Source organism: Triticum dicoccoides, chromosome 2B, assembly GCF_002162155.2.
Source record: "Triticum dicoccoides isolate Atlit2015 ecotype Zavitan chromosome 2B, WEW_v2.0, whole genome shotgun sequence".
Classification (NCBI taxonomy): domain Eukaryota; kingdom Viridiplantae; phylum Streptophyta; class Magnoliopsida; order Poales; family Poaceae; genus Triticum; species Triticum dicoccoides.
In genome coordinates, this window is record NC_041383.1 from 581,997,605 (window position 1) to 582,019,920 (window position 22,316).

A 22,316-nucleotide genomic window follows, 5' to 3' on the forward strand; every position below is an offset into this window, starting at 1 on the left:
ATCATCTTGAAAAATATCATAATCATCATCAAGGATACTTGAAGTAAGATCAATCTTTCTACATGGAGGATCTAATTCAGCTCTGAAATGTTGTTGTCCCCGGAATGGAACATGCTGGTTTCGGATATTAGGCACCATGGATGATTTCTGTTCACTTATAGAACACACAGCTTCTGATTGCAGATGGCTTGCAACCTTCTGATTTGAACTAGGCCTTTCATAACCCCATTGCATTTGGTGGAAGGCAATGCTCTCAATGAGAATAATTGCACCCTCAACGGTCTTGTTCATGATTGTTCCACCAGCTGACATATGAATAAGATCTCTCGAAGCATGTGTCAGCCCTCTATAGAATATCTGGAGCACTAACCAATCCTTTTGCCCATGATTAGGACATTTTCTAAGCAAATACTTATATCTCTCCCAAGCTGCATACAAGCTCTCACTTCCATCTTGTGCAAAACTAAGGATCTGGTCACGAATTGCAGCTTGCTTGTAAAGTGGAAAATATCTGTGCAGGAAAGCTTGCAAAATATCACCCCGAGTGTATGATCTTGATGGCAAAGAATAGTACCAGTCCTTAGCAGCATCTCTGAGAGAGAATGTGAACAGCATACACTTGATAGCATCTTGGGAAACGCCATGGTACTGGACAGTATTGGCATACTCCAGGACATTACAAATGTGCTCATGAGGGTCTTCATTGGGTAATCCTCTAAACTGATTCTGCAAGACAAGAGCAATAAGTCCAGGCCTCAACTCAAAATTTTCGGCATCAATAGATGGCCAAATTGGCCCTGTCATCGTGCCCAAACTACTTGGCAACCAAAGATCATGTACTATAGCCATATGTTCAAGCGCAACAGTCAATCAACCTACAAATAGTAAGATATCCTACACACGCTCACAAACATCAAGCTCTGGTGAGAGGGTTAGTATCCTAATAAGCGGAAGCAACAAAAAGTAAAAAGGTAAAAGAAACACAGAAATAAATTTGACTGGAAATTTAAACAAGAACTATACTAAGCCTAGTCTATAGCTTCACACAATCGCTCAATGCTAGTCCCCGACAACGGCGCCAAAATAATAAATTGAAAGTATAGCGGGGTTTTTACGCCCCAAACTATGGATGTCGTGTTCTCCACAGGGACTAGGCGACGACAACTATGCTCTGCTAAATCTAGGTAACACGATTTTAAGAGATGAATGCAGAAAATAAAACCTAAACTAACAAGGTCGTTCTCAAAGATCATCGACAAAGAAAATGCAAAAAAAAAGTACAGAAAGGTTCAGATTATCTTCAACAATCTTTTTGGTATTTTATATATGCTTGAGAAATTAGAACACTAACATAGGCGAACATCATCACACAAGAGAATCAACAAGACTAGAACACATAGGTTTATCTAACATGTACAGAGAGAGGAATCATGGATATAGGACAGAATTGATATAACTCACATTACAAACACACACATATGTATATATATCACAGGACACCACACACATATGAAGAATACTGTTTCACTAAACAAAGTATGACAGGTCAAATATTTCTCAAAGTGACAAGGTATCAACTAGTCAAGACAAAGGACATACTAATCAAGCATTTGTATTAAACTTCGAAACTGAACCAAACAGTAGGATATTACACTTATCAAATCTGAACATTATAGTACTGATTATTACACTTCTGAAGGTCACAGAAATTTGAGAGAGAGAGAGAGAGAGTGGGAGAAGCAGCAAGGATTCGGATTCAGAGAAGTGCAGCAGCAGTTTTGAGGTTCAGAGAAGGGGCGCAGCAGAGAGGTTTAGAGGAGCAGCAGCATGAGCGCAAGAAGAGGTACAGAGAGAAGAAGCAAGTTTTGGAAGAGAATATTAGGAGCAGCAGGGGGCGTTGAGAAGAAGAGCAGCAGCAACGTTAGGGGAACAGAGGAGGAGGAGCAGAGAGATGAGCAGCGGCAGGGGCGTGGGAGAAGCGGTGAGGCAAGGGAAGGAGCAGCAGCAGGCAAGGAGAATCGCGTGGGGCACCAGACGCCTTGTCTGGTCGGGCGGATGAGCGTAGTGCTGGTGAGGTGTGGCGGCGAAGTGGAGCTGGTGGCGCTGGTGGTAGGAGGTGATGGTGGCGCTGGGTGTTGGTGCTGGTGGGTGGATGGGCTGCGGAGGCGCACCACCACGCCGGCCTGGCCATGGCGGCGGCCGGAGGTGGAGAAGGAGTGGTGAGAGGGAGAGAGATGGAGATGTGTCCAGGCTCCCCAAGGGGATCGGTGGCTAGTGCTAGGGATTTGATCCCATGATCAGATTTGCCACTTTTTGATTTGGCCCTCCTGCTCCCTTCTTTCTTCGCAAGCACATCCCTTCCCTTATCTAGTTTGGCCCTCGGTTTCTTCTTTCCTTCATGCTCAGGTCCCCCTTCTTTATTTCCCGTGCTTGTCTTGTATTCTTCGGCCTCTTAGTCAGAAGCTTGAGGTTTATAGTGCCTTTGCGCACTTTTCTGCAGAAGAAACAAATGACGAGTAAATGATCTTTTTTTATGATTATCAAGCAATATTCAATCAATCAGGGCAAGAATGGACGGATATATCACGATAGATGCTACATTTGAGTACCAAAATTATATATGTGAAATATACTTATCAGGTTCTCCTTGTCCTTCCTCAGTTGCTCAACTTCCCGATTGGCATTCGAGACAGCAGTCTTCAACTTCGAGTTCTCATCCTCCAACCTGCCGACTGAAGCCAGCTTCTGGTCTGCAAGCGTCGTCTTCTCACGTGCTTCTTTTTGAGCAGCAGCAAGGTCCTGGTCCTTCTTCTCCAAAGCCTCCTTTATTCTCTCTAAAGAAACAACACTCTTCAGACTAGCCTGAAGTTGGCGGTTTTCACTACGCACATCTGCTTGTGTGAAGTCACTCGGTTCAAAGAGACTGAATGAAAAGCAGTGGAAAGTGCGAACTACTAAGCAGACAAGACAGTCGAATGATTACCTCCCATGATGGTCGTCTCTTGTTGCACAGTCTTGAGATTCTTCTTTGCGAGTTCAAGGTCAAGTTCAACGCTGATATGCTTCTTCTTTAACACGGAAAGACGAGCTCCAAGATCACAAGACCTCTGCAGTCAGCAAGAATGATATGTTAGTCGACAGAAATAAGAGGCGTCGACAGAGAAAAGTTACTCTAAGACTACTACCAAATAAAATATTCACCAAGTAGTCTCGGGGACTAAACCCAGTGGGTGCACTTAGCGTGCCCCCACTGGTTTAGATCAATACTCAGCAGGGTCCGCCTAGCGTGAGTTCAAAAAAAAGGAGAAAGAAAGAGATACATTCTAAGACCTCAGTCGACTGCCAGCAGTCGACCGTGGTCTCAGGGACTACACCCAGTGGGTGCACTCGGAGTGCCCGCACTGGTTCAGAAAGTCTACTGAGATTCAACCCAAGTTGAGTGACATGGAAGATTTCCCAAGCTCTAAGCAAAGAAACACCCCAGTGGGTGATCAGATATAAGGCAACATTTGAAAGTTCAGTCGGAGTCTTGCTAACCTGAACATTGGCTTGAAGGGCAGTACTGGCGTTGTAAGCCACCTGGCTAGCCTCGTGCACCACCTTCACCTACTCCATGACAAGGCTCACCTGGCGAAGAGCTTCCCTAGCGGCACTCGGTGAATCATCCGGAGTCTGATACATAGCAAAAAGTGACGGCTGCAGAGCAGCCGAAGTAGTCGCTGGGTCAGAGGCATGGGGTTGCACTGGAGCAGCAGGAGTTGGTGCAGTCGAGTCCGCTGGATGATCAGTCGCCAGCAGGCTGGCAAATGTGACGCTGGTCCGAACAGGCTCTCTGGAACGATCGACCACTACCTCGAGCACCGGCGTCGACTGAGGAACCTAAACTTCAAGCCTCCTCCTGCCAAAGCTCCCACTCCTCCTCCTCCTCTCCTGTAGAGGCGCCTCTTCTTCATCATCAGGAAGCACAACAACTCCTTGCAGAACTACAGAAAGAGAGAAATGTCAGAAATTCCGCTGATTGACGATCTACTCAACTTAACGAAGCTTGGTCGATCGGACTTACCGACTCGTGAGGTGGCCTCTTCGACTCCTGGCACCTTGTCAATGTCCATGTCAGTGGCAGCAGAGGTGGGACCGGAAAGACACATGAATTGGTCGGTCAGAACAAGAAAATATTCAGTCAACCTATGAAAACGCAAGCGAGATACTCACTCCGAAGCAACAGGGACGTCCATCTTAATCCCTGGCAATGTCTTCCGAGCCTTGGGAGGAGCAACTTTAGGCTGCTTGGCCACCTTCTCCGTCGGCTCCGGGGTCGACGTCCGAGTGCGCTTCTGAGTATTGGCACTCGGGACCACGCTTTTCCTGCGCCCGCCAGACGGATCATGCTGCTATTTGGATTGATGTTTGGAGTGCAGCGGTGAGTCGACTTCTTCCTCCTCGTTCGACTCCTCGCTCTCCTCCTCCTCCTCTTCTCCTGGAGACTCCCACTCACCACTCTCCTCTGCACTGTCCTCCCCCTCCTGGTCGTGCTCCAAAGCTTGTTCACCTTTGGGCATCAAATGCATGTCAGTGAATACCTGCAAAAAAAATCGGTCGAGTAAGAGTTAGTCAACATCAAGTACAGTCGGAGCGTGAGATGGAAGCAGTCAGAATAAAAAGCATACCGTGTCGGGCGGGTTTCCGTCGCTGAAGGGGACGACTCGCCTGGATCCTCTGGGGTTGTCCTGGTTGCCTGTGATGCTCCTCAGCCACAAAGCTGCGGTTTAAGACGGCACTTCCTCTGGGTGGACCCAAGCGTGTCGTCCAGTCCGGAATACAGCCACATCGGGTGATCGCGGGCCTGGAGAGGCTGGATGCATCGACTAAGGAACACTTCCAGCAAGTCCAGGACGATAACGCCATCATTGATGAGCTGGACCACTGTATCCACCAATACATCCTCGTCTCCATGGTCTCAGCAGCGGTTACTTTTAGTGGGGCAGGAGTCTGAACACGGTCAAACGAGAAGTGGGGAAGAACAGTCGACTGACCTGGAGCTGTGACGTCCTGGCAGTAGAACCAGCTCGACTGCCAGCCTCTAACAGATTCAGGGAGAGTCATGGCGGGAAAGGCACTCCTATTCCTCTTGTGGATACCTAACCCCCCACACATCTGGATGACGTGGGTTTTCGAGTCACTCGACTTCACCTTTTTTACCGACTTGGAACGAATGGTGAAGATATGTTTGAAAAGACCCCAGTGCGGTCGACACCCTAAGAAGTTCTCGCACATCGATACAAACACAGCTAAATACATGATGCTGTTGGGAGAAAAATGGTGGAGCTGAGCGCCAAAGAAGTTCAAAACTCCCCGGAACAAAGGATGCGGGGGGAGCGAGAAACCCCGGTCAACGTGAGTGGCGAGCAGAACACACTAACCCGGTTGAGGTTGCGGTTCCGTCTCTCCCTTCGGCAGCCTCGCCGCTCCCTTGGCGATCAATTCGGACTCCTCCAGTTCGGCTAGATCCTCCTGCCGGACCGAAGATCGGATCCAATCACCCTAGATCCAGCCCGGCGGCAGGCCCGCACGTGACGACGACCCGCGGTTCTGCTTCTTGCCTTTCGCCGCCGCCGTCGCCTTCTTAGCGCGCTCTAGCGCCGCCGTCTTGTCCTTCACCATGGCTGGGGAGCAGCAGCGTCGAGAGCGGATGTGCTGGGCGTGGTGGAGAAGCAGAGGAGAAAGAAGAGGGAACAGGCGTGCACAGTGCAAGCCCCTCAGCCCCGTCACCTTATAAAGGGTCACCTCCGAGTGACTGACGTGTGGGACCTGGCAATCCCGTCAAATCCCGCAACCGTTGCGCGCAGCGTACGTGGCAAAAAAGGCGGCGCGGTAATCGAGGCATCGCTGCTTATCCGGACCGCCCGTTTCGGCGCTCTCCGACCCACGTGCTTCCCCAAAATTTTGTATCCCGTGAAATCCGTGATCCACAGCAGACAATCACACCCAAGATCCCGCACTCCAACACATCATTCGACGCATGAGGTCACCAGTTCAATCGACAGCTCACTAAATGGATCAAGGTGACTGAGTCGACACCGAAGTACCGACGCGGGCGTTCAGTCTTGCAGAAAACACTCATGAAGACAAGAAGCTCGGAGCAGGTTGAACTTCAACCTACTTTCCACTCACACCTTAATCCATTCGGGGGCTACTGATGAGGATGCATACCTTGGGTAGGGTCATAGGCCTGACCTATACGTCCTACCCAAGGTCACTACCCTGGAAGATAAATGGACCAAGAGACAACAGGAGAGCGCCGGTTGAACACGTCGAGTGCAATCCACTCGACGGCCACATCACTCGGAGGTCCTCCTCCCTACTATCACTCGACCATATGGAGAGTCACTCGAGCTACTGAAGACCAGGAGTCGCTCAGCACTACAATGGTCAGGCGTTCACTCTGTAGTCTTTAAGATCATTAATAGCACTTATGGCTGGCGTTATCAGTAACGCCCTGTCTTTATGTACATTGAACCTCTTGTAGTGGAGGATGGCTGGGGTCCTGGCGCACTCTATGTAAGTCACCCCCCACCTTTGGTACAAGGGTTCGCACCCCCTGTGATATCACACACATAATCCAATCGACCGCCTCCGGGCACCGAGACGTAGGGCTGTTACTTCCATTGTGAAGGGCCTGAACTCGTAAATCCCGTGTGTACACCTTCACCATAGCTGAGATCTTGCCTCTCCATACCTACCCCCTTTCTACTGTCAGTCTTAGGACCACGACAGTTGGCGCCCACCATGGGGCAGGTGTCTTGGCGACTTGTTGGTGAAGTTGCAAGTTTTAGGAAGCATCATCATCATGGTTTCCGGTGGCGGACTTGCTGAGGGCCGTGAGATCCATCTCCATGCGCTCGTTTTTGTCGCCGACGACTCCGCGTGGCTTCAAGAAGCTCCCCTGGACGTTGAGGCGCTCCCCGTCCGAGGGGCGACGCACTTTCGGGCATGCGTCTGTGGCGTCCTTCTCCGGCAGCCGTCGACTCAGTATCAGTCGGCTCCGACTATGTTTTCCCTCCCTGTTATCCGCCGCCGCAAGCGATCCGGTCGATTGCGACTCCAGCGGTGGGTGAAGCACGTGGTGGCTCGGCGTTCGGCCACCCATCAAGTCGCAGCAATCGAGCCCGATGAAACCCTCCATGGCCTGTTTGATCTGTCGACTGGCTGCGCGGAGACCACATCCGAATGCGATAGCAGCGACCCCGCGGCAGAAGTCTTGATGGTTGACGGGCCCCATAGTCCGCCTGGTTTTCGCCGCGAGGACGGCAAAGACAGAGACGGTGATCCGTCGCGTGTCCACGAGGAATACTGACCCAAGCCCCTCTCTTCGCAGCAGAGAGAAGAACTTCGTCGTCGCAACATGGATGCACTCCACATGCCCATTGTTGGAGAAACCCCCGTGGCTCGGGCCTTGGAGGAGGTGCGCCTAGCCAATTTGGTTGAGGGCACTCAACTGGATAACCTTCAGCATGCTCTTGACGGGCGCGCTCAGGAGCGGATCCATGAGTCCAGTCGACGACAGCTTTTTCTGCCTCCATCTAAGGTATACCGTACTCCGATTCAGAACCTCGCAGCTGCGGCCCGAACAGCAGAGTCGATTCAGCCTTCCCAGTCGGAGGCTGGCAGAGGGTTGATGCAGATCCGGGCCTTGCTCTAGGCAGCACGAGAGCAGAACACTACAGTGTCTCAGTCGCGGAATAGGATTCACAGCAGATCTGTAGTAGCGGATATAGTCCAGTCAGCCCATAGCCCAAGATCGCACCTGCGGCGTGAAGGCCGTGGACAGTATGATCGTCAGTTCAACCGCAACAATCATCGTCGAGTGCCTACGCCTCCTCCGAGGAGTGCATCATACGTGCCTCGGCAGAATGATGACAGACACCATCACAGTGGCGAGCGCAGAGCTCCAGTCGACCCAAGAGAGCCAGGCTTCGATGCGAGATCCATTCTCGTTCAAGGCTTGGTCGATCAGAACAGAGCGCATAGAGAAGACCCTGGCAGAGATCGTCCAAGTGGCAGCAGATTGCATGTTTGAGGCCCAGAGTGTTTCAGCAGAGCCATCAGGGCGGCAATAATTCCTCCCAACTTTAGGTTGGCAATCGGAGTCAGTAAGTTCAATGGAGAATCCAAGCTCGAAACCTGGCTTGAGGATTACCGAGTGGTTGTGCAGATTGGAGGCGGAAACGATGAGATAGCGATGAAGCATCTCCCTCTTATGTTGGAAGGGTCGGCCTGAGCGTGGTTGACCCAGTTGACTCCAGGCAGTATACACAGTTGGGAGGAGCTGGCTCGAGTGTTCGTAAGAATTTTTGAGGGCACGTGCAAGCGACCAGCAGGCTTGCCCGAGTTGCAGCATTGTGTGCAGAAGCCGAATGAGACTTTGAGGGAATTAATTCGGAGATGTAATTTATGTGTGCAGCATTCTGTGTGTGTGTGTGTGTGTGTGTGTGTGTGTGTGTGTCACAGGGTCCTCCTTGGCGGATGTAATTTAAGTGTGCATGGCTTCATCATAGAGAGGTGATGTGTATGGCAGAGGCTACCACCGATGGGGTGCGAGAGAGAAAATGCCCGTAGAGAGTGTTCGAGAGACACCAAGGAAGACTGATGAGGATGCAGACCTGGGGTAGGGTCATAGGCCTGACCTATACGTCCTACCAAAGGCCACTATCCTGGAAGATAAAAGGACCAAGAGACAACAGGAGAGCGCCGGTTGAACACGTTGAGTGCAATCCACTTGACGTCCACATCACTCGGAGGTCCTCCTCCCTACCGTCACTCGACCATATGGAGAGTCATTCGACCTACTGAAGACCAGGAGTCGCTCAGCACTGCAACGGTCAGGCGTTCACTCCGTAGTCTTTAAGATCATTAATAGCACTTATGGCTGGCGTTATCAGTAACGCCCTGTCTTTATGTACATTGAACCTCTTGTAATGGAGGATGGCTGGGGTCCTAGCACACTCTATATAAGTCACCCCCCTCCTCTGGTACAAGGGTTCGCACCCCCTGTAATATCACACACATAATCCAATCGACCGCCTCCGGGCACCGAGATGTAGGGCTGTTACTTCCACTGTGAAAGACCTGAACTCGTAAATCCCGTGTGTACACCTTCACCATAGCTGAGATCTTGCCTCTCCATACCTACCCCCCTTTCTACTGTCAGTCTTAGGACCACGACAAACACTACTATATATATCGATGCTGCATGTCGGCGGGAATTAAACAAAGGGATGGTGTTATTGGTTTTGGAATATAGGGGAAGAGTGAGAGGCGGGGGGGGGTAGCTAGAAGGAGATTGATAAGTGTGAGTGTGTGTTTTACCCATCCAGGCGGAAGTTATGTGCACACAAGAGGAAAACGATTCGATGTGGCGTTAGGGTTGAGGGTAATTAACTACGTATGGAGACATAGAGACCTTGAACGTGCATGTGTGAGAGGTATACATGTATACGTGGGATGTGTGTGTGTGCACGCGCGCATGATCGAGATAAATGAAGAAAACATAAGTCATAAGATCAACGACATGAGAGAGACGGATCAGTATGACAATATGCATGCATGTGATAATGCAAGGAAGAAGGACCGACAATTGAGCATGTGTTTTTGTCTTTAAGAGATAGTGGAGTGGGCTGGAGCATGCATCTATGGCGAGCAGAGGGAGTGAGGCACAACGATTGTGCAAAAGAGATCAACCTATAAATGCATATGTATGGAGAGACATATATAGTGTGGGTGACAGGAAGCAAGACTCCGTGCGAGAAAGAAATGTTGACGGAGAAACTACAGATAGATACAGATATGGAGATACTAGCTAGAGGGACATCCACTAGTTTGGGTGTTGGACATGACCGCCGGGTGGTTCAGAGGGTGAAGTTATATATGTGTGTGAGAGGGCACTTGACTGCATGTAGATAGAAACATATGTAGTGTGCATGATAGGAATCAAGAGCAAGGGCGAGAAAGAAGGTTGATGGAGAAACAGATAAATAGAAAGATAAAGATGCTAGCTAGTGTGCGTTAGAGATAGGAGTCGAGTGGATCAGAAGGCTGAGTTATGTGTGTGGGTGTGAGAGAGATAGAGAGAGGGTGCATGTGAGTCACATACAAACAAATATCAGAGAGAAATGAGATCCCAAGAGACGGAGTTTTGTGTCTGCGAGAGAGAAAGATATTTCACAACGAGAGTGATAGCTAGAGAGACATATGAGGGAACGCAAGATATCTCTAGGGAGAGAGAGTGTGTGTGAGCGACATACAAGAGAACAATGGAGAAATATGAGACCCTGGAGACAGAGTTTGTGTTTGTGTGTGAGAAAGAGATATTTAAGAGGAAGAGTCATAGGTTCTCATATCTAAGGAGCGAAAGACATCTCTGTATGAGTGGTGTGCGAGTGGCACACATGGGAATAGTAGAGAGAAATGAGACCCCATGAGACAAAGTTTTGTGTTTGTGTGAGAGAAAGAGATTCCACATGCAGATCATAGTCAGAGACACATAACAGGGAGCGAGATATACTTAGAGAGAGATAGAGTGATGAAGGTCGAGGGAGAGAGTACCGTCAGTGTGTTACGAAGATAAAAGATCATTGTCGACATACAGGTAGCACGAGAGATACATGAGAGACGATGAACGCGTATGGGTCCAGAGAGATATTCCTATATAAGCATGAGTGATAGCTATATGAGACGAAAATCTGGTTTAAAGGGGATTCAAATATTTAAACTGGAGATCACGACATCGATAATATCATAACGCAAATTGGTGTATCAAACATACATATTCATTTGAATTTGGGCACACGTGTAATGTTATATGGTTTATCAATATTGGTGATCCATAGATTCTTTAATTACAAACAATGCATGGTTTATATGCAATTAGTGTCTAAATGGGATTACACTATATGTTGCGTGTGTGAAACACATTATACATGTTTGAGAAGTAAAAAAACAGGATGAAACACACATTAATTGGAGATAGTTAGCGAGGAATGCATACATTGGATTTCAACATAAAGTGGTTTCAAATATTTGAAAATCCAAATTGATGGATACAACCTTATGAATCTGAGATCATGCCATTTGTAAACCATATTTATGTATAAATGGTGTTGTGCTTTTGAAAGTATATATAAAAAATGATGTATATAGAATGTAATTCCAATTGAAAATGGATCCCACCCGGAAAAAAAGAATACAAACAGGATTCCAATTGAGTTGTCATGGTAAACGTGCACTCTGCAAAATTTGAACGAAGCGGGGAAAGTTGCAGTAACCACCCCAAACAAAAATCTGTGAGATAGAAATTACTACTGCCTATCGCTGCCACGCAAAGCCTATCTACTGGATTTCTATAGGTTTTGGTAGGGGTAGGTTTGTAATTTCACCCAAACGTGACGTAACCGCCTCTCACCCGGATTCATACACGGTGGGCGCTAAAACACAGTGTGTCCTTGGCCAAAATTGACTCCCTCCCCGATTCATATTCATACACGGTGGGCGCCAAAAAGAAACTCTCGTCGGCAAATATTCGGTGCATGCGAGATTACCGTCCTATCCCCAACCGACTAATATTGCTGTGATGTAGTAGAAATTTGAAACGGGGGCTAAGTTTGTAAATTTCCTTGCATTTGAGACAAGCGTGCCCTGAATACATGGTTCCTCCCTTCCTCTCTACCTTCCTTTTCGCCATTCGTACTCCGTGGGCACCAAAACACCCTCTCCACCCCACCCTCCTCCTTCCACCGCCGTCTGCCACCCCATCCACCATCGTCCTCCTCCACCATGCGGGAGCTGATACGCCGCCGCCGCCGTCCATTACAAGAGATCGACCTCTCTCATCCACGGCTTCGGACCGGGATCCTTGCATCCCGTCCTCTAGCTTCATCCCCGCCGTCGTCCACCTTGCCGGCGCCGCTCCTACGACCGTCTCGTCCACCGCACCCCGCCGCCACCGTCTACCCTCCTAGATCTGCTTCCACACTGCCGACAGCCATCGCATCCGCAACACCGTCAAATTCTCAGCAGATGCGTACACGGCGCCGCACCAAAGGCGATACTCTTTCGTATCTGCTCAACTTATTCATCGCAACAAGAAAATAGATCGCCACTGCTTTACTCTGATTTCTTGTCTTGGTTGCGAAGTTGCCTTTATCCGGTTTGCACCTTCAGATCCTCCGTGGCACACTCAACACTATACTCCCAATGCTTATGGTTTTCCCCTTTTATATTCCACGGTAGTTAAATCACGGTAGACTAAATTTCAAAATTGGGTCAGTCGATTTTTCAGAGCTCGCCGGAGTTCGCCGGTGCGAACGAAGGGCTTTAGGTGGTTGTGGGGCCTCGACAAACGAAGAAAAATCAACGCGGGTGGGGGTTGGGGCGGGGGTGGGTTGGGGGTGGCGGAGGAACATAGGTGGTGGGGGACGGTGGTGCGGCTGGCGACCCGTGCGGTGTTCTGTATGGGAAGAATCAAAGACGAGGAAGAAGAAGGGTTAGGAGACATAGGATCTTCATCCAAACCGCCTGAAATGGTCAAGAGACAGCTGGGAGTTGCATTCTTAATGCGCTCTAGTACATCATGTGTGGGCACTGCGGAACCAACATTTTATTATCCAAAATCTTCTTGCTCTTCTTTACCATGTTCCTCTTCCGTTCTTCTTTAATATGTACTCTCTCTGTTCCTTAATACAAGTCTTTGTATAGATTCCACCATGGACTACATATGGAGCAAAATGAGTGAATCTACACTCTAAAATGTATTTGGATACATCTGTATGTGATCCATAGTGGAAATCTCTACCAAGACTTATGATAGTTGTACTATATGTTCCTTGTACTGAAGATGAGCAGGGACATTTGCAGTGTAGAGGTCTATACGGTCGGTTGTGATGGACACTTTGAGCCTCTTTGATTCGTAGGATTTTGTAAACATAGGAATAGGATTTGTAGTGACCTGCCCACTTGAATCCTATAAGAATAGCAAGGAAATGCGGGGAGCTGTGTCGCCTTTGAGAGTAACACTGATATTAACAGTACCGCACCTTCACTTGAAGAGAGCTAGTATCCGAAGCCTTTCTAGCCGTACCGGCAATACTAGCACATATATTCCAGTAAGTTACACTTTGCTGATTTTACTCTGATACTTAAGGTTTCCCGTTATATCTACACTATGACCGTGTAGCTGCTTTGTGCCGCACTAGCAGCAGTCCACTCTTGAAGCTAAACACTGCAATGACTTACAAAATTGGCACCAAGGCATTGAGTTCCATTCTGGATGCAATGAAACTCATACGCTCCCCACCTGTTGACTCTTGTTCAGAATATGATCCTAATGACTCTTGTTCAAAATTGCCACATATAGAGAGACAGCATGGAATTGCATTTGTTTGGGCGCTGTGATTCATCATGAGTGGGCAACCAACATTGTATGCAATGAAGTGGAACCTCAAAAATATGCTTCCTCTTATGTTCTTTAACATGTTCCTCTTTGTTTATTTTGTATTTAGTACACACAGTATGTTCCTTGTCAGGAAGGGGCATAGGGACATCTGCAGTCAATAGTTGATAGAGCTGGCCTGTACATGATCGATAGGCTTTCAATTACTAGCGGCAATACAACACCGTATTTTCAAGCCAGTTCCACTTTCCCGATTTATTTATCGTGGTTATGGCGTACCCCTGTTATGTACACTATGATCTGCCTAGTTGATGTGTGCTCTTGTTATCATGGTTTGGCAATAAACTCTCTATACAGTATATTATGAACCTATGATCTGCCAACTATCCTTACTTCTAGAGCCTATTTCTTGTGTACTTGTGCCAGATTATATAAATGCACGCACCATATTATAGCACACATCAGCTCTCTCATCAGAATCCAGTGATAGCACACAATTGTTTACAGGGGCGCCCCTATATTAGAATATCATCTGCATGACAAAAATAATCTCACAACTATTGATGTTTTCATGGTTCTCAGATATTATACACAATTATAGTGAATATCAGAATCCATGCATCAGAAGTCAAACACTGCAATGACTTACAAAATTGGCACCAAGGCATTGAGTGCCATTCTGGATGCAATGAAACTCATACACTCCCCACCTGTTGATTCTTGTTCAGAATATCATCCTAATGACTATTCTAACCTCGAGGAGTCAAAGGAAGATGGCCTGTCCTGTTCACCCATCAAGGCGCATGTTCTAATCTTGCAAGGTTTTATTGATTGCACGTATCTTGCATATGTTGTCTTGCATTTCTTCTACTTTGTTGCACCGCCATCTGCTTAGTTTACTCATCATATAACTCGAGATGCCATGCCCATCCATTATCAATACATATTCCATAATTCATCATACCATGTTTTTACACTCAAATGATGTTCTTGTGCATCAAACATCAAAAAGGAAGAGGGTGATTGCGGAACCTGAAGGAGCACCAGCAAAGTCCTTGAAAAACATGGTGGTGCCGGAGAAATCAGACAGCGCCCCACTTATATTGGCTGTACAACCAGTGACCCAAAACATAGGACCGGCTGCAGCAGACTATACCCATACTTCACTGGCCACACCACTAGCCCCACCACACATGACCTACACTCCAGCAAAAGGTATACCGATTTCATTTGCCATAGCACCAGTCGTACCACAGAAAAATCCCACTCCAGTAAAAAGTACAACAAGTCCACCGGCCGAAGACCTATCCCAACTGCAGAGGCGGCCAATTCTTGCAGATTGGAACGCCATTCCATTTATTCCCAGTATAAAAGACAATGCTTTCAATGTTGTTAGGGACAACGTGCATATATTCCCATGATGGGAAGATTATAGTGAAGACAAACACCATTTTCACATCTTCCTATCCAACTTACGTGTAAGTGCTATTATTCATGGTTATTATTTTCATGTTTTCTGCTGATTGAACAAATCAATGATTTACATTACATTGTTGTAACTAGGCGAGGGTCAATTTGGATAGTCATGACGAGCAAAGCTTGCTTGTGCTTTTCAAGGAAGCATTGCAGCAGTATCGGTGTTACCTGAGGAAATCACACTTTGATGGCAAGTCTATAAACGAATTTCCGGTGAAGTCTCCTGTGCTAAATTTAGAAAACATTGAAAGGAAAAACCTTGTTATGCATTGGTCTCGTTCCCAAAGATGAGGTATTGTCTATGAAATCACATGACAATTTGAACTTCTACTTTTCCGCATGTGCCTTATGGATCTTTTTTGCTGGAAATTTGCTCGAAGAAGAATTCCGGTTTGAAAATAACGACATGATATGGCAAATATGCTGCCCGCTGCTTTGCTCTTGTTAGTACCTGTTGTCATGTATCACTGTACTTGCATACATACCTGGTTCATTATGTGACAGCAGTATGCATGATAGCTTGCTTATCAATTGTTCGCTCCAAATTATCTGATATGTATGAATGGTTACATTAGTGTAGAATATATCCAATGCCAATGAATTTTTTTAGCTCTGCATTGTTCTTGTAAGTGCATGGTGTCCTTTATCTGTGTACTTATATTGACAGGTAGTTGTTCATGTACCATCACTCTGCAGCTTATTTTCCTTTGCCCTCCATTTTCTACACATCAGATCTATATTTACTCTTACCATAAGGTTGCTACTGAAGAAGTTTAGCGGTGCATTGCTCTTGGCTGTGCCTTTTGCCTGTATCACTGCACATACATTGATAGCTACTTGGTTATGTAGCATCACTCTTCATCTTATCTTAAATATTCTCCATTTTTCGTATATTATCACATCTATATTTACTCTTAACAAAATGTAGAATAAAGGCAATGCTTATGAAGAAGATTCTATGGTAAACTTCTTGAATTCCCCCCCCCCCCCATCAGCATGGACAAGGGATTTATAGAGCCTGTCTTCACCAGTAATGTAAGTTTGTCCTTCTCAAGCCTTCAAACTTTGTTGTGTATATTTGGTTAGGCATGACTGCGACAACTGTTTATTTTTGGTGTTTGCATCAAATTGCATGTTTAAAGTTTATTATGTAGTTCATAAACAAAAGTTTATCCTTCTCAATTTAAGTTTTCAGTTGTACAACCAAGTTCCTTCTTCATAGCATGTAAATTAAACTATACATAGCAAGTGATCTTCTTTTGCACTGCATGTATGCTTTTGTTCTTGATCCGTAATCCAGTGGTGTGGTGAACCTACCCACTACAGCACAATGTCATATATTGCAATGTCTTAACTATGAACAATGTCATATCATTCTACAATTATTTAAACCGTCTCTTTATTTGCTAATCCGAAATGGGATAAATTGATAGCACACTAACCATTGATACTTATGAGTTGTTGATCTATAATCCAGTGGTGTCGTGAAGCTGCCAACTCCTTCACAATGTCATTTCCTGCCATGTGTTGACCTGAACAATACCATATTGTGTTAATGCAATTTTAAACTGTGTCACTTTATTCGTCAGTAAGAAACGTGATGAATTGTCAGCACTGATACTTTTATGTGCAAAACCTATCATATGTCTGCTTGTTTATCTTTTAGAGTGAGGAGGATATAATAAGTGTTAAACAAGCGCAGTCTCATCAGCTTGCTCAGCTGCTTGCGCTGCAGCTCCCCAGCAGGGCTAACCTTTCTTGAACTCTATTGAAGTGCTGTCAGTTTTGTATATTATTTTGTCGGCGTGTTTATTTGCACTGGTGGCGATCTTTCATGCCAGTGTATGTAATCTGCTGTCTGCTTGTGCTTTATTATCATAGTGGCGAACTTTGATGCCCAGTGGATGTAATATGCCGTAATTTCTTTACTCCCTCCATTTCTTGATGTAAGGTGTATAGATTTTTGAGAAAAAACTAAAATATAAGGTGTATTGCGTTGCACCACCTGTCTAGATGATGTTTTTAGGGATTTGATTACATTTCCTTATATTAGGCAAGCTCCTCTATTTTCTCATGTCAATTAGTTAGGTGTAATCTCATCCAAAACTTGTGAAATTTTCCCTCCATGTGCGTTCTTTAATTTCGGTGCCAAAAACTATACACCCTATATTTAGGAATGGAGGGAGTATTGTATAGTCCAGGTTTTTTCTTATTCACGATGCTGCATTTTACTGTATATATATCCTGTCTTCATAGTAAACCGGCCAAACCGCAAAATTATGGTACATAATCGGGCCGTCATGCAATCACGATGTATGATCTGCATCATGGGCCCCGTCATCTTGGTCCGTTAAAATGCCTAAATGTAAACTGGCCCACTAGTAGATTCGGGCATTTAATAGGCCGAGTAAACCGCCGGCCCTCTTTTCGCAAGAAAACTCAATGGGCTTTTAGGAGGCTGAGAAGTAGGTTGGGCCTGAAACATGCCGAACAGCTCACGAGCCGGCAGCAGCCCGAAATGGAACCTGGCCCATGATTGTGTGAATCAAATCACGGGCTTTTAACAGGCCAAAATTGTCTTGGTCCTTGTTTGGCCAAATCAGATTATCGGCTGCGAGCAGGACGGATGCAAACCAGACCGTAGTTAGGCCCAATTATATGACGGGCTTTTAACATGCCGAAATTAATATAGGGCCGAAAAGTTAAACGGGCCCTTAATAAGCCGAAACTAATATCAGGCCGAATTACTAAATGGGCCTTTAGCAAGTGGGCCCAAAAGCATAGCATCCAGTTGACGGGCCGAATCTGATATGGGCCATAATTTAGCCCAAAGCCTCTTAAAGGGTAGGACCTGATCTGAGCCATGATTTGGCCCAGAATGTAGTAGGCTTTTAATGGGCCGGATCTCATATGGGCCATTATTAGGCCCGGAACACGGCAGTCCATTAATGGGCCGGATCAAATATGGGCCGGCATTTGGCCCAAAACATGGCAACCAGTTAATGGGCCGGCCTACTAGGGTCCTCCAAATCTTGTGGGCCTACAGTTGGGCCGGCCCATTAATGTCGGTGAAATCTCATGGGCGTTTAGTTGGGCCGGCCCATTATGATCCGCAAGAATCTTGTGGGCCTTTACCTGGGTCGACCCATTATGGCACACAAAAATCTTGTGGGCCTTTACCTGGGCCGGCCCATTATGGCCCGCAAAATCTTGTGGGCCTTTTGCTGGGCCAGCCCATTATGGTCCGCAAAATCTCGTGGGCCTTTAGCTGGGCCGGCCTATTATGGTCCACAAAATCTTGTGGGCCTTTAGTTGGGCCAGCCCATTTAAACTTGATGGGCCGGTCCACGTGTAAACATGTAATCGGCGCGTCTCACCCATTGGATGAGTGACACCTGTGCCGACGCGGACCTGGCACATGTCTCCTCCAGCCAATGATGATTTTACACGTGGAAAATCCCCATTGGTCGGGGCTGTTAATGGGTTATCGGATCCAAAACCCGCCCGATAGATTAACCGCGTTCCGTTACGGTGGATGCCACCTGTCGGTCAGCCTTGACGAAAGCACTTCTTTGACGCGCGATTTATCGTCATGGAAGTGGACACTTCCGTGATGATAATTTTGGTAATGTCATGGAACACTTCTACGACAGCACAGGTATGACTATCTTGATTCTGTCATAAAATTGTCATGGATGTACATGCATGACAAAAAACGCGACCTACTATGACAAACACGTATCATCATGGAAGTGTATTTTGTTTTGTAGTGTAGGGCCTGCCCATAACAGGCAAATGTGGCTGCACTGGAAAGAAAAGCTCAATTTGGTGGCACTATGACTTGATCCCATTGATGATGGAGGAGGTTTGTTATTAAGTCATATTATTAACTTCTCCATCATCCATCATCATGCAAGCATTTTTAACATGAATGCAACAACTAGCATGCAACATACAATGCTTTAATAAAATACCACGCTTCTCAAGTGAACAACTATAGTACAAAGAACATGACAACACCAAGTACTAGCATATCAACAGTGTATTACAATCATCATAACATTTCATAACGATGACATGAAAATAAAGTAGAGTAGTGACATGGCATTATCAATAACAATATTCTAATTATCATGGCAGAAGATATCATGAAAACACAAGCATGCATGTTAAGCATAACGGAATAACTGCAAACGAAAACGAGAAGAAACAACTGCAACTACACACACAAGGTGCAAGCAAAGTCAATATGCAAGTTTGGGGCTCATGATAAGAGGTTGGCTTGCTTGGGGGTCGACAAATACTCCGGGAAGAAGTGTGAAACGATCGCGGAAAGATTTGCCGCAAACAGTTCTCTCTCGAAGGGAGCTGTTTACGGACAAGGGCAAAATGGTCATTTTCAGAATGTGCAAATATCCAGAAAATGGTCCCATCGAAAATGGTTCGTCGAACAGAGAAATTGAGCGTTGGAATCACGTCATTCGGAGTTACCGGTAAAAAGATACGGACATTTAAAGCTCAGGGACTAGTCTGTAAAAATATTTCTACAAACAGGTCCCTCGTAGTTTAAACAGAACGCGTCTTTTCCAAGAATACGTTTTCAACGCAGGGAAACGGCTTCGCGACGAGGTGCCGCCACTTATCCACGCTGGCAGGACCAGTCAACATGGCAGAGGTGGGGCCGGGCGCCAGGGTCGCTGCCAGGTGGGGTCAGGGCAAGGCGCGGGGCCCGCGTGGCCAGGTCAACGCCTCTGCCTGGCTGTCTCCTTCTCCCCACACAGGCGCGCGACCAGCCGAAGTAGGGGACCGCCCCGACGGTGATTTCCGACGAATCCGGCCACCGTAGACGACGGTCGACCCACCCACGAGTTCAGGAGCGAGAGGAGCATCCCGTGGTGGTCTCCGTTGCTGGCGATGAGCACCGGAGAGGGAGCCACATGGCTTGCGGTGGAGAAGGGCTTCGGCCTCCGGCAAGGTAGGTGCTCCAGTGGGGGAGACAAGGGGCTGAGGCTATGGGGAGGTTTGCCGGAGCCTGAGGGATACAGTGGTGGAGGTGGAATGGAGGGACAGGCGTGGCATCGCCAGAATCGAGCAGAGCCTGAGGCGGCGGCCATGTGATGGGGGTCGGGGAATGGCTTTAGGAGGATTTGAGGAGCGTGGGGAGGCATAGAGGAGGGTGGAGAAGCTGCTGAAGCGCTCGAGGGGGTCGCGGGTTCTTTATATAGCTGGGGCGAGTTGTGGCCGAGCCGAGTGTCGTCGGGAAAGTCCGGCCAACACTCTGGCGGCCACATTGGTCACGGGGAGGCGCGGGAAGCCGATGAGGGGGAAGCGGACGCGTCGCAGAGGCTCACAAAAACGAGCAGAGCTGGAGGACAAGAGGAGGAAGCGGACACCGGCGAGGAAGAAGACGAGCTCACGGGCGCGCACTGTGCGGCCATTGGAACGGATGGCCGGAAAATAAAATGGAGGGGGCTAGAGGTCCAGGGGGAAGAGGACGCCACGGTGGTGCTGTAGGACATTAATGGCGAGGCCAGAGACGGTCGGAGCAGCGGTGCCAACGAGAACAGTGGCTAGACCACTGTTTTGGCTGGGTGCCCTCGTGGTCACCACGGACAAGGCACTCTCTGAAGTTTTTACTGATGCCAGGTCATGTCTACCGCGTAGTCCTTCTAGAGGGGAGTATTACCACGGTAAAGAAACAGGCAAACACAAAGGGAGCTGAGTAAACTAAGCTCCACAAGTTTGTTGTAGCAAACTTGACCACATCCTAGAGTAAAACTAGAGAGGTTAAATGGTAAACTTGTTGTCTGGTAGGCTTAGGGTAGCAAGGACTACGGTCCTGGGAATTATGAGGCCATTAGGACAATTATTTAACATAGTTGCTTTGCAACTGCTAAAATATGTCAAGAAAACAAAAGAGGAATAAACACTCACTAGGAGTGTTGGCTTCAGATATAACTTGGCAAATCTTCATGATTTGGTCATAACTAGATGCTGTAAAAAGATCACACCAAATGGACTTACCAAATTGGTACTTGGTTCACAAGCATCACTTCTGACCAGAAACTTGGGAAAATTCTAGGAAAATATTAGCTAAATTAAATTAGCCAAAATCTTGGGTAGGTGTATTATATGGATAGGATAAGGCTTGGAATTATTTTCAGCCATAATGGAGCAATATAAAATATACTTGCTTCACAAACTGAAAATTTGGACAAAAAACAAGAATTGCTACTGTGCTCACATAGCTCGATGAAATGAGCTGAATTTGGTTGGAGGCTAATGATTTGTGAGACTTGAGACGATGGAAAAGTTTCATACCATTTGTAAACTCCATGAAGGTACTTCCTTCACAAAGTTGTATTCTGGTCAGAAACGTTGAAAAATTGCACAGGGGGCTAGGATGATTGAATTAAGCTCATCTTTGGTATCCATGGGTGATTTATCAATATTAATCGCCCTGCCAAATTGCAGCTCAAATGGAATTAGGAATAAAGAACTTCCTTTGCAAAATTTCAGAGAAGACAGAAACTTGCATTGGATCATGTTCCCAATTTTTGATCTGTGTAACACGAGATGAAGATGGAACTAGTGATTATATAGCAAGGACAAGCTCCACAATTTATGTGGGAATTTTCTCTACTATAAAAATAATAGTTCATTTAGAAAATGGCAGAATTCGAATATTGGCATTAAATAAGAAAAGGCAATTTTCCTTATTTATTTATGGCCAATATAATTGCCAGACCTTGGATTAGGCATAATTATGAACTCCACCGTTCACATGAATTTAGGAGATGGCTAGATTTGCCTTTGGATTTTATTCCTCAGAAAGGCAAGAAAAGGAATAAATCACAATTCAAAAATATTGCATGGGACTTGGCAATATTTTTGCATATCCAAGGTTTAAAAGGATAGGAGGGTCTCTAGGAACATATGGGATGATCAACAGATCAAGGAAAATGATGGCTCCTTTGTTATCACAAAGGCCACATTCAAATTCCAAAAATTTGGAATTAGGATTTGAGAGGGTTTAAGATGATGCAACTAAGGTCTTGCCCACTGAAAAAGATATGAGCAAGTTTTGAAAGGTTGGAAATGACAGGAATTCTCAGGGTCATCCAACAAGCTCAGAAGAATGATTTTGAAAATGAGTGCCAGGAAGGAATAAAAACACAAAAATTGATAACCCAATTTTGGGGCTGTTACATTTTCCTTGGAGCGACTGTGTGGGATGTATATACGAACAAAAACGTTTACGGAGACTGACTGTGTGGGATGTACTTACGACCGGAAATGATTTCGCCTGTATAATTTTATTTTTTAGCACTACTGTACGTATAACCATATTTGATCGCTCGCCGGTCGCACACGACCTCATTTTGCCGAGCGTGTG

At 46.6% G+C, this 22,316-nt stretch overlaps 1 non-coding gene across 1 annotated transcript; it reads left to right on the plus strand.

Moving 5' to 3' along the window:
* The first annotated feature begins 379 nt into the window (after positions 1-379).
* LOC119266217 lies at positions 380-487 on the plus strand. The gene has a single exon (XR_005131941.1). It is a non-coding gene; the product is annotated as a small nucleolar RNA R71 (small nucleolar RNA).
* Positions 488-22,316: the final 21,829 nt, after the last annotated feature.